The sequence below is a fragment of the Desmodus rotundus genome, chromosome 10, assembly GCF_022682495.2.
Source record: "Desmodus rotundus isolate HL8 chromosome 10, HLdesRot8A.1, whole genome shotgun sequence".
Lineage (NCBI taxonomy): Eukaryota > Metazoa > Chordata > Mammalia > Chiroptera > Phyllostomidae > Desmodus > Desmodus rotundus.
Genome location: NC_071396.1, coordinates 110208028 through 110221032, shown reverse-complemented (window position 1 = coordinate 110221032; position 13005 = coordinate 110208028). Strand labels below are relative to the sequence as shown.

Here is a 13005-nt window from a genome sequence, read left to right as displayed (position 1 = left end):
TAGGTCACTTACAAATTTGAGAAGAGCACTAGATATATAGAAATGCAGGTTATATTTTCCATGCCATCAAAGAATTCTGAAGGAATACAGACATGTTAAAAATCAAATGGGAGGCAGGAAAATAGGGAAAAGGAAACGGGGATGCAAAGGAGCATTAAGGAAACACCAAGTATGTTGGTAAAAATAACCCCCGATCTGTTAGTGATCGATAAAAATGAAAGTAGAGAAATTCACCAATTAAAGAACGGTGAGCAGTGAAGTAGAGACTAAGGAAAAGAGTGCAGTGTCACAAGAGCCACACCTTCCGTTAAAATGTGCACGTGCAGGAGGGTTGCATGTAAGGAATGTAGCACAACGGAGAGGTGCGATCCGCCAGACAGCCGTCCACTGCTGATCTCTCCCTGAGTCTGTCACAGCTGCCTTTTGGGTCCATGGCTGGACTTGCCTTACCTTATTCGAATTTCCACAAGAACATTTGACAACTGTTCTTGTCCTGTTACTCTAAAACAAAGCTGTTAATTTTATATTTAATCCCCCTTCTCTGGGAGGGGAATGGAAGTAGCTTCTCCAGTCTCAGGAAATGAAGTAAGTGTTTGGGAAGTCTTCCCCTAGGGTGATGTCCTCAGTAATGAGCATTTCCCAGAGCATTTATTAGTGTGCAACATGGGCACCCTGTCCGTCTGTACCACGTAAACAGAGCCGGATAATAATACATCCAATCGGAGATGATAACTCTATGATTGAGGCTCCCAAACATTTATGAGAAGGAAAACGTGTTAGTAGAGAATGCCATGAAAATGTAATTTGAAATAACATTACCTTCCGCCAAGTCCCAGCACGTGACCTGAGTGTGTTCTTTCCTGAGCAATTATTTTGTAAGTATCCACTAAATGGTAGGAATTTTGAGAACTTTCGTCACTGAGATGAAAACAACCCACAAAACGCTACCTGCTTTCAAAGTGTGCATTGAATCCATGTGGAGCTTTGGATGAGGACACAGCCTTACCGGACACGACATGCCGCAGACATAAAATTGTGTCATATACTCAAGCCCTTGTTCCCAACAAGTGTGTCCCACAAAGGGGCCAGAGTGGTGTTTTAAAAAGAGTCAAAGTCAGTCCTACCCACAGCTGTCCACCAGTCCTTCTTTTCCATCAGTCCTTCCATTGCCGAGCTGTTCCTGGGTCAAGGGTCAGAGAGTAGATGTCAGGGGCCACCCTGTCTCTGGGCACTAGCTCAGCACAGCTGTGGGTGGGAAAGCAGCCCCGATCATGCATCAGTGGGCGGGCCTGGGTGGGTGTGCTTTCAAATATATTCTTTTTTTGAGGGAGGGAGGGAAGTTGGAGAATTTATTACTACTGCTTTCATTATCCTGTTTTCCCGAAATCTGACTGTATAAGAAAACTTAATTCATGAAAAGCTTCTGGTGTCTGACAGGGGTTGAGCCTTCAGCTTCTACTCCTGTGACAGTCCGTGTTGTTCTGATAATAGTAGCAGCATTATTATTTATTTCACGGCTACAAGATGCACGAAAGTCAGAAAAATGTCGCTCTCGCAACGAAAATAACTTTCTTGACTCTCAGCTTATAGTTTTGCTTGGCAATAGACAACTACATTTTATCCAATAAATTTCTTTTTTTTAAGTCACATTTGAGATTCAACTCAATTCCATTTGATGCCTTCTCTGCAAATGATTCCTGCTCTCTTCCCACTTGTCAAGTCCTGCAAGAGGACATGAGGACAGTAGTGTCTGGACCCTGATATCTTTGTTATCTGTGTCACCTCAGGTGACCTTGGCTGTGCCCTGTGCTCCCTCACCAACATGATACTCTGGACAGTCTGCAGTTTCCTGGCACCGTGAGGCCACGAGATCAGGTCCCCCGCCCAGCGCACCTGCGTGCCTCGTGACCCCCACCCCTCTGCTGCTCAGCTACCCCTGTCCCTCCAGCTTCTTGAGACTGGAGCCCCGGTCACCTCCCAGCCACCTAGTTTATCAGATCAGGGTTTTGGTGTCACCAGGTGTGGGTTTGAGTAACCCTCATTTTATTGCTAGAATTGCTCTATTTTATTATTAGTTGTTAGTTATTTAAGTTGGTTTGTACCTAATCTATAAATCAAACTTTATCGTAAGTATGTGGGCTGGGTGGGGAGGGAGAGAGTTCTGCTGGGTGGTTAGGCAGGGGGAGCACAGGAGAACGCAGGCAGCGTGTTCGGTAAGTGGTTCTCTGTCCAGGCACAGGGCTTCCAACCTGCTAATCACTTCATTTCATTGCTCCCCACAGACATACAGGGCAGTGAGCTGAAATTTTAGAAACAGGAGCTTATAAAATTTAATCCTAATGCATTTACTCTTGGTCTTTCCTGCAACATGAAAAGTAAAATTCATTTATTCTTCTCATTTCCTATATATAAATTAAATGAACATTCACGAAGTCTCCATATTTCAAAAGGCATCTCTAAGGTACCTTATAAATTTGATTTTTTCCACCTATGTAGCTTTAAGGTGAAACATAGTCTTCATTTCCTTGTAGTATAAAAGCAAAAACAGGACCCCTTTCATCTTTCTGGGGACAGAATAGTGACATCTACATGCGTGAGTTTCTATGTGATGCATCTCTCACCAACAGAATAAGGTTTTAAGTAGAGACTGTGAATGGTTTCTTTAAAATAAGCTAAGAGAAACAGGTCTTGATGTATTTAAGTGCAACATCATGAAACTATAGTCTTTTTCATATTAAATATAATTCAAAATTAATTTTTATATTTTTAAAGAAAAAGTATACTGGTTTTTACTTTCAGCAATTGTATTTGGAAATTTCTCTACATTTAACATTGCTTTTATGCTCAATATTATTTATTTTTGCTGCATCTCTCATGAGGAAATTTTAATGGCAACTAAATCTGTAAATTAACAAATGAAATTTCAATTATATTATACCACAATTTTTTAAATATTTTTTCCCCTTTAAAAAATATTGTTATCTGTTACAGCTGTCCTACCTTTTTCCCCTTTGCTCACCCCTACCCCAAGCCCCCCACTCCCACAGTCAATCCCCTCCATTGTCCATGACCTAAAGTTCCTATTCATGTTCCTTTGTCCCTCACTGCCTGGCTTATTTCACTTAGCATAATGCTCTCCAGTTCCATCCATGCTGTCACAAAGGGTAGATCTCCTTCTTTCTTTCTGCAGTGTAATATTCCATTGTGTAAGTGTCCCACAGTTTTTTGATCCACTTATTTACTGATGGGCACTTAGGCTGTTTCCAGCACTTGGCTGTTGTAAACGCTGCTATGAACAGTGGGTGCATAGGTTCTTTTGAATTGGTGACTCAGAATTATTAGGGTACAGTCCCAGCAACAGGATTGCTGGGTCAAAAGGCAGCATGTTTTTAAATATTTTAAGTTAGTGTCTTTAAATCCAGGTTTCATGGTTGGCATTCTTAAGTTTAGTTAAAGGCTTTATTATAAGGAAAAACTTGTAGTAGGAATGCAAATGAATGTATCTCATTTTGAAATCCAATATTGATGTCAAATATTTTTGAAATCATAGCATTACTTAGTTGAGAAGTGTTCATCAATTCTCAATACCTCAGCATTTATACAGCTCTCTGGAAGGTCATCGGTTTCTGTCAAGCCAACACATAAATAAACTGAGGGTTGTTGTAAGTGTGGGCACGTCATCGGGGTGAAATGTGGCAGTTTTCCCATGGCCCAGTCTCATGTGGCAGCCTCTGTGAGTCCCGCTGAGCCGGACACCACGGCTGGGCCTCGTGTCCACGCGCTCCAGAATAATCCTCCCCGTCAACTGGAAGGGATGTTCAGAGACACAGAGAAAAAGAAAGGAAGGAGAAAGAAAGATGGAAAGGAGGAGGGAGATAGTGGAGCAATTATTTAGATTCATCAGGGCTTCATGAGTCCATGGAAAATAAATAAAAAAGAAGAAAGGAGAGCTCTACGGAGTTTATCAACATTTCCATCTAAATCAGTGGAAAAACAGAATTTATTAGAGAGGCATGTGTGTGTGCCTTAAGAAAACAATGCCTATGTAGACACACACACACACACATATGCACTTATATTTTATATTTTAGCTAATTTTTAATTTTTGTGCCCTTAATAATGGAAAATTATATATATAATAAAATTGCCCTGACAATCATGGGTGTTTAAAAATGTATTGTTTGTTTACTTTATTTGACTAATAGATAAACAAGGAAATCTTTTTATAAATTATAATTAGCATAGTATTTTATTCTATAATTTCTCCCAAGGAACTATCATAATATAAATAATAATATTGTCATATAAAATGCTTAGTCCCCAAGCCAATCAGAACATCCCAATAAGCAACAGCTCCTCTGGAATAAAAAATGCCCCATGTTTAACTTTAACATCTGAATATACCAGGATGAATGAAGTCCTGTTTTTCAGAGAAGGGGCTTAAACTGGGCAAGGGAATAAGGGAATATTCTGCTCTGAAAATGAAGTCGGCGTCTTTATTTTGAGGCAGCCGTCTTTGCATAGCTCCCCCACCTTCCCCCGCCATGCCGGTGCGGCCTGTGGATGTGAACCCTCCAGGGCAGACCTTCCCACATGGGCCTCACAGTGTTTCTGAAATACAGAGAAACGTGTGGCCAGAGGCAGAGTCCATCGGACTCGAGGTTGTCAATATATTTCTTCAATATCTTAAAACTGCAAGAGGCAAGTACTTGAGAGAATTCTATATTTTCCCTTGAAAACTGTATTGCCTTCAGGAGTCTTCTAAAAGAGAATAAATGTCGCCCTGGAGGGTAGTTCAGGTCACTGGAGCATCGCTCGATGAGCTGGGGTTGCAGGTCCAGTCCTTGGTCAGGGCACATGCAAGAGGCAACCAATGAATGTGTAAATGAGTGGAACAACAAATTGATGTTTCTCTCTCTCCCTCCCTCTCTCTCTAAAAATCAGTTAAAAATGTGATTTTAAAAAGGTGAATAGATGGCATGGTCAAATTCATTTTCTGTAGTATTCCCACTAATTTCCAAACAATTATTGCTAAATGTGCATGTATTCTTTTAGTTTTATTTTTTAATCATTGTATGATAGTTTTGATTAATAGTAACTACTAAGAATCAAAAAGTACAAGGGCTAGATTTTTTTAGTGTATGCCAACCACAGGCTACTGTTATTTAAGACTTAAAAAAGAAGTTCAATAGCTCAGGGGACAAGATCGGTGCAGGCGTGAAGGGCTCAGCGGGGCGAGGCTGCCCGTCTGGCTGGCCTGCATCGCCCTGGCCATGGCCCAGTCGTCACCGGCTGTCGGGTCCCGTCAATATTTCCTGGCCCTGTGGGATTCTCTGAGGGGTAGTTCGTGGTATGAGAGCTGACTTTCCTTAGAGCAAATGAGAGGTGAGAGAGAGAGAGAGCATGAACTGAAGTCACCATCTCTGTAAGAAATCTTCGTTCTATTGTCACTGCTGCTGGAAGTGTGTCACTCTTGTTGGAAGTGAGTCACAGGGCCACACACCAGGGACACCAGGGCACAGTTTCTAGGAAGGGGTCAATGAAAGCCATGTTAGAGGCTCTTTCAATCTCTGTGTTAGGTGTGCAACTCTCAACAATCTTTTGATATTTGTTGGGTTAAAGGAAACCTAAAATTTCACGGCTTAAGACAGAAATGCAGCCTGTTTCTCACGTCTCTGTTGGCGGATGGTGTATGTGTTGGCGAGCCCAGGGGTGCTCCAGCGCCCTCACTTACTCCCCCAGTTGGCAGCTGGTGTTGGCCACAAGCCTTTTAGGTAAACTTAGCTCACGAATTAGTTGCAAAGCACTGGCAGAGGGCAGGGCTAAGGCAAAGAGGCTGCCTAGATTCTGATGCCCTACGGCGATGAGGCTGGGATTAAGAAGCCCGTGGAAGCCTGGGAAGGGAGGTCAGTAGCGAGATATTTTACAAAGAGTAATTGAAAGCTCTTGGTGTGTTTTTGATGAAAGGGCAGTGTGAAGAAGTCAAGCTCATTTTGATTTTGAAGTGTTCAGCTCAGATAATCAGGAGAAGGCTAACGGCAGATAAAAGTAAAGAGTCTAAGGGAATATAACCGATGAGTTCTCATCAATCCTACTCTCTGACTAAGCAAGCGATGCCTAACCCTCCCCTTCTGACCTAAAAACGATGCCATTGAGTTATATTGCTTTAGGCCAGTACTTTGGGGAAACTTTGGATTATTTTCAGACTTCATGATGAAATAATGTAGGTGCTCTTATATGTGAATGATTGACAATTAAGCAAAGGGAGTCCAGATTTAACAAATGTCTAATAAACAGCTCGGTCTTCAACTGCAGCCTAAGGGAAGTGAGTCACTCAGGGTTTTTATAATGCAACACAATGGTTACAATTACACAAATATTTTAAAAAGCCAATGGAAAGAACTGTGAGTATAGCACTACTAAAAATCCTCAGACGCATTTCAGTGAGCCGTTTGAGTAGTATTCGATATAGGTGGGAAATGGACTTGATTCTTACAATCCCCACAGGATAGATTCAGGTCCGTGAGGATGGACCCTGGCAGTCTAGCCCCTCCTGGAGCTCCAGCAGCTATCCTCTCCCCAGTTTACCAAGAAGGACATTACTCTTGCTGAAAAATAGTTCCTTCTCAGAGGTGGAGGGGTTTGAGGAGCTCTGGTCTTTCTTAACACGTGGTTCAAAACCAGGGATGTGACTGTGGTCAGGGAATTCCCACGGGGAGCACTCAGTCTTCAGATACCCACTGACACCTTCTGAGTTCCCACAGTATTGGGGACGTGAGTGCCAGTGGCACCAAAGGGACGCGTCAAATGCAGAGGAAAGGATTTTGAAATATTTTTTGTAAAATGTTAACTGTCCTATACTTAAAGTGGGCCAAGGTTACTTGCTAGAGGAGAATACTGATACGTGATGATTCTTGCTTTCCATGGGTTTCTCCAGGATTTGTTCAGAGGTGTGTGCCTCCCGTGTGCCTTTCCGCTGACGTATTGGCGGGGCAGCACCTGGCTTTTCACATCTGCATTTACCCCTCATCCCACGGAGACTTCCATGGCCTCTGTGCACTGCTGGTGCCTGGCACATCCACTCTGGTGTCCTTGCCAAGGCCACTCACAGAGAGCAGTCCCCACATTGCCAACTAAAGGCTGGCCCGGCTCTGCTTAGAAGGGCTGAGGCTCATCCAACTCAGGAAGCACAAAAGATCTTGACTTGCAGCTACATTTGCATGGCCGATCCAGCTGCCCTGTGTCCACAGTCCATTTGTTTAGCTGTGACTTTAAGGCTTTCTCATGATCCTTGCATTTATATTTCTAAATGAAGTTCAGTTAACTGATTTAAAAAAATGACAGACATAATGCTTCTCAATGCTGAGTAGGAAGTGAGGGGTCAACGGCGGGAGGGGCTGCAGGGAGGGGAAGGGTGGAAACAGAACGGGGCCATGGCAGTGGGCAGTTAGTGCCAACCCAAGGGCTGGGTTCACAAAGATGTTCCCGCAGACGCTGCAGGGCTACCCCACGTCACTAGAGATGAGAAGGGGAGATGTTATGAAGCTCGTGACATAACTCGAAATGGGAAGAGTATGAAAGTCTGAGAAAAATATCGATTAACTTTCTCCAAGACTAGCTGTCAGGCAGTTGAGCTGTGCATGGCAAACATGTCAAAGGGTCCGAGATGATTTCTGTCACCAGAGGGCTTTGTGAACAGAGCTACATGGCCCAGTCAGGCCAGTGCCTTCCCCAGAAAGCGCTGTGCGGAGGGTATCCCTGTGTCCTGGGGCCCAGTGGCCCACGTGAGCTGCCAAAGCCTAAACCAACACCATCCTCCTTGTAGTGAAACCAACAATGTTTCAGAAACATTTAGCGGTTTGAGATCTAGAGAGAGCTAGTAAGCTATTGAGGTTACAGGTTGAAACAAGTTGCATTTTCCTAAAGTGGTTGGACCCCACTTTGCTCCTTGGTGAGATGAAGATGCCTGACTGCGTGCATTCACAGTCTGATCAGGCAGGCAGCAGTTCCCGGCCCGTCCACCCACAGCGCAGCTGCGAGCACCGTGGAAATCTCTTTGGGGCGTGGAATACAGGCATCACAGGAGCCGGAGTTGGGAAATGGTAACAGAGTGTTGTCGGGAGAAGGCATGCATCTAGATACAAAGATGTGGTTGGTTAGGGCAGAAATTCCGAAATATTTGAGTTTCAAAACCCTTATTCTTTTTTAAAAAAACACTGGCGAACTCAAAGTATTTTGGTTTATGTAGCAGTATCATCCGATATTTATCATATTACACATCTACATGGATAAAATTTTAAATAGCTATTCATATATAGAAAAATTACACCAATAAACCAATTATGTGTTGAGAATCGTATTTTTAAAGCACTGATTAATATTAAAATATTAATTAATGTTAAATAATAACTAGACAATGACCTCGTTTCACAGTTTTGTAAATCTATTTAACGAGATTTGGCTTATTATAGGACAACTAGATTCTCAAATCTGCTACCACATTAAATCTGTCACAATGTGTCTTTATGGATAAAGTATGTGAAGGAAGTTCAGCCTCACAGCGATGAGTAGTTAAAAAGAAAACGGTGTTTTTGTAGGCTTATCTGATGGATACTACTTCAAACCTCAAAAAGCGACAGCTTCTTAAAGGGTAGTTGCAGTGAGGAATGTGAAACTGTATCGATGAATTTTTATCTTCTGTTACATTAACATGTATCAGGGTATTCGCTCTTAGACTGCCTCCTTTACCCTCTGTGGTTGTTTAATGTCATATATCACTAGCTGACAGCTATTGAATCACTATTATACATATCTTCCCAATAGTGACACAATTCATTACTTAAGATCAAAAATCATGTTTGTTCATAGCAACAGTCACACTTAAAAATTCTTGAGGATTGAGCAGCTGTCAAATACGCAGTGATGGATACATTTCCCTTTGCCAGAAGCTCAAATTTTATCATTTGCCACCAAAATTGTCCATTGTCTCCCTCAAAGTCAACAGACTCCCTATGTTCAGCCTAAAGCAAAGGCATGCTCTCAAAATTTTAGATTTTAAAAGATGAGTCATTCTTAGGGCTTCACCGAGGGGACTTTTCAGTAAGGTGCGTGTTTACCCCACCAGTGCATGGGGCAAGTTACCCAGCAAACACTAATGGCGAAGGGTTGCAGCACCGTCTAGAATCCTGTGAGGTGTCAGCAGTTTCATCCCCCCCTGACTTTGCGGCGTCAGCACAGATGGGCTCGCCCGAGTCGTAAGACTCCAGTTATTCCGCGATTTGAATACTCCATCACTACTTGCATTTGTTGCCAAGCACTCCCATCAGAGAAGTCTTCGGAGACTGCTCCATGCTGAAACTGGACGACTTCAAGCACAATGAGCTGGCTCAGCCAAGCCTGTACATCTGTCTACTTGTCAGGCAGAAGTAAAGTTCTGCAGGTGAGATATTAACTGTCTTCTTGCTTCACCTGAGACTGAAAATCAGAGAGCTACTGCAAAGTTACAAAGCAGCACTGCCCTGGGCTGTCTTTTTTTTACTGACTTTTCCATCCAGTAGCCGTTTAATAATGGTGGCTGTTTATTATAATGCACCGCCTTATTAGTTTCCTGGGAAACTGTGGGCTTCTCCACCCACTGCGATTCACTAACTTACTGTGTAAGATGTTTCAGTGACTCTGTCATTTTTACTTTGAGAAGTGCAACAAACAAGTTTAAGCTTGTATTTATTTATTTTTGTTTTGTTTTGCAATATTATCTTTTTCAAAAATTTTCTTAAATAAAAAAGTAGCCTGGCTGGTGTAGCTCAGTGGATTGAGCGTGGGCTACAAATCAAAGTGTTGCCAGTTCGATTCCTAGTCAGGACACATGCCTGGGTTGAGGGCCAGGTCCCCAGTAGGGGGCGCACAAGAAACAGCCACACGTGGATATTTCTCTTCCTCTTTCTCCTTCCCTTCCCCTCTCTCTAAAAATAAATAAATAAAATATTTTAAAAAATACATGGAATAACTATTTTATATAATTATAGAACATGTTATTATATGCTATAGAATTATTATACTGACATTATTTCATTATAAAATAAATGAAAAATTGTATATGTACTTTGTTGTGTTTAAAGATGCATTGCAGACTTTTGAAAGGAAAATGAGACTTGCTTTCTTAAGCCAACTGCATTGTTTAACATCTAAAAAGGCTGGAAAAAAATTGGCATAGCAGAGTTCTCTGACTCACGGAAGTGAAGACGCTACTTCAAAGAAAATGACACAATCCTAAATAAGAAACGAAAATATAATAAAATCTATTCTTCCCCAGGCTTCATGGGTGTTAACATTTAGCTTAATGTGCGTTCTGCAACAGAAAATTTCTGAGTGGTGTGACTGCACCAGCTCCAGTTCAGTTGTAGCCTCATTTCGAGATCAATCATTACAGAAAAAGAACTGAACTTTTCAAACACAGATATAATGAGCTCTTAAAAATAAAAAAAAAAACCCATTTGTTAGAGCTTCAAACTGGCAGTGAAAAAACTGCAGAAGCATCTTAATGGGGCTTCTCATATTGGCCGGAGAAGCAACACAGGATGTTTAGCTTGTGGAGAGTTAATTACATCTACCTTTAAAATATTCAATACATTTCAATATCTGTCTCAAAATAATGTTGCAATCAAACTGTCACAAAAAATTACTAGAAAATATTTTTTTCTGTGCCTGAACCACAGTAAGGCAAATTATTCACATCTACAGAGCAGGAGGAATAAGAATATCGGTCATGTTTTTTCCTCCACTTTCCCACTTTGTCTGGAGTAGATAGACTGCTCCTTCCACAAGTAAGAGATCTCTTTGAAATACTCAGGTTCATCCTTCTCGGCCAACTTTAGACACAGACAGTGTAAGGATGGTGGAGAAAGGGAGTCCGCTCGTCTAGTGGGAGAATACCGTCAATCAAAATGTAAATGAATAGCAAAACAATCGCCAGCTGTGATCACAGAAACAATACCACTGTGGAGAGGGTCATCCAGGAAGACGTTTCGGAGAATATACTACGTGATCCAAGAACTGAGGAATGGGGAAGATCCGGCTACGCGAGGGCCTGGCAGAACGATATTGCAGACAGTAGAGTTTAAGTTCGAAGTGCTGACCACAGGAACAGCCTGCAGTGCTGCAGAAAGAGAAAGGGCGATGGGGCTGGAGGTGGGGAGAGCAGAGGCGAGCAGCAGGGGACTAAGGGAGCCAGGTGGTCGGGGCGGGAGTGCACAGGGTATTGTGGTCCATGAAATAGAGTCGTGGTTTTATCCCAAAGGCAATGGAAAGCCAGGTGAGTATCATGATTAGATCTAGATTATTTTTTTTTAATGTATTCAGGTTGCTTTGTGGACTAGATTTGACGGGGGCAGGGGTTCTGGAATAGAAGACACCTTACTCTGTGAACATCATTGTGCTTCCGTGTAATAATTTGTCATTGACCTTGAACAACCTGGGGCGATAAATCGATCTTAGTATTCTTAAATTCAGTGCAGGCTGTTTTTAAAAATCCCAGTGGTGTTTATTTTGGTTGGTTTCAGCAGTTCATGCGGACCGTCTATCGTGGCAATGGTGGTATGGCTGGTGGGTAATTCCAATGGAGTTGCAGAAACATTTTTTTCCTAAAGTTCTTTAAAAAAATAACTATCAGTTCTCTCACCATTACTACAAAGACAAAGATACATTTTTGATTACCCGAACAGGCTCTTCTCTCTACCTTGTCTGGCATGAGTTATAAAAACGACACATGTTAGCCTTCAGCTAGAAAATAGAATACCAGCTACACTTCCCCAACCATCCCAGGAACAGCATGCAAGACCGAACGTTCTAATCAAAAAGGAGATGGTGACTAATGGTCGTGTCTATTATTAAGCATTATTCAAAACAGTAAAAAAGTTATAATGAATAATAGCGAGCCTGGGTAACCAAGGCGGTCAAGCTGGATGTGAAAAGAAGGACGGATGTGGATGGTCTTTTCCATACAACACAGCTGCCCAGTGGGGGCAACCAGCCTGAGTGACGCTATATGAAACATGGTTCCCTTTCTTACAGACAGTAGGAGTTAAATATATGTTTCTTGAAAGAATAAACAAACATCTATTGCTTTAGATGATGGGGGGCAGGAAAGCCTGCTAGGGGTGTCCTACTCCTAATGAACTATGTGGCCCTTATTTCTGCTTCTTTCATAGAAATTACATACAAGTATTTATCCAACCCCCCCCCCCCCCGCAAAAAAAGACAAAAGAACTTTTAAGAAGAATTTGCAAAGGAATTTGATGTAAAATGTATGACCACGTTCTAACAGCGCCCATAGTATAAACCGAGTCTAAACTGCAGGCGATGTGAGTGCGCTAATGGCCGCCCAGGCCTTCCCGTCTCCACGGGCCAGCACATGTCACTGTTTGACAGACACACAAGCAACAGCCCAGGACGAGGCCGGCTGGTGCATCCGAGCTCACAGACACGCAAACAAGCACTCTTATGTGTCCACGGACGTCCACGCAGCCACGGTCTTAATCCCCAGAACCCGTTTCCTCCAGAAGGAGCACTCTCCTTTCACATTTCAGCCCTAGACCACAGCTGAGCAGTGCCTTGAAAAATGCGGGTTGGGGCAAAAGTAGGTTCACAATTGTTCGTATGGAGAGGAATGCAAGAGTGGGTACGTAACACCAGAAGAAACTCTGTGTCCGTGTACTCATAGCTGTAAACCTGCTTTTGCCCCACCCTGTATTCCCAACTTCATAAGATTTTAAATTTATAATGAATAGCGTAGTAGTAAAATAAAATTAAGTTTCAGAATCATCTTTGAAATTGGACACCATGTGCCTCTGAGATAAATTATAACCTTTGAAGCTTTCACCCATAAATAAAAGAAAATCCAATTCAAATTCACTGAGACTAGAAAGATGTGGATTGTTCCAAAAGCAAAAAGCTCCCAGAGGGGAGTGACTGCAGAGCTGGTCACCACCACTTCCCGGTGACATAGGT

General features: G+C 42.4%; 1 protein-coding gene across 1 annotated transcript in view; it reads left to right on the top strand.

Moving 5' to 3' along the window:
- Nucleotides 1-13005, top strand: part of NETO1 (neuropilin and tolloid like 1) — a 72785-nt gene that overhangs the window by 32284 nt on the left and 27496 nt on the right.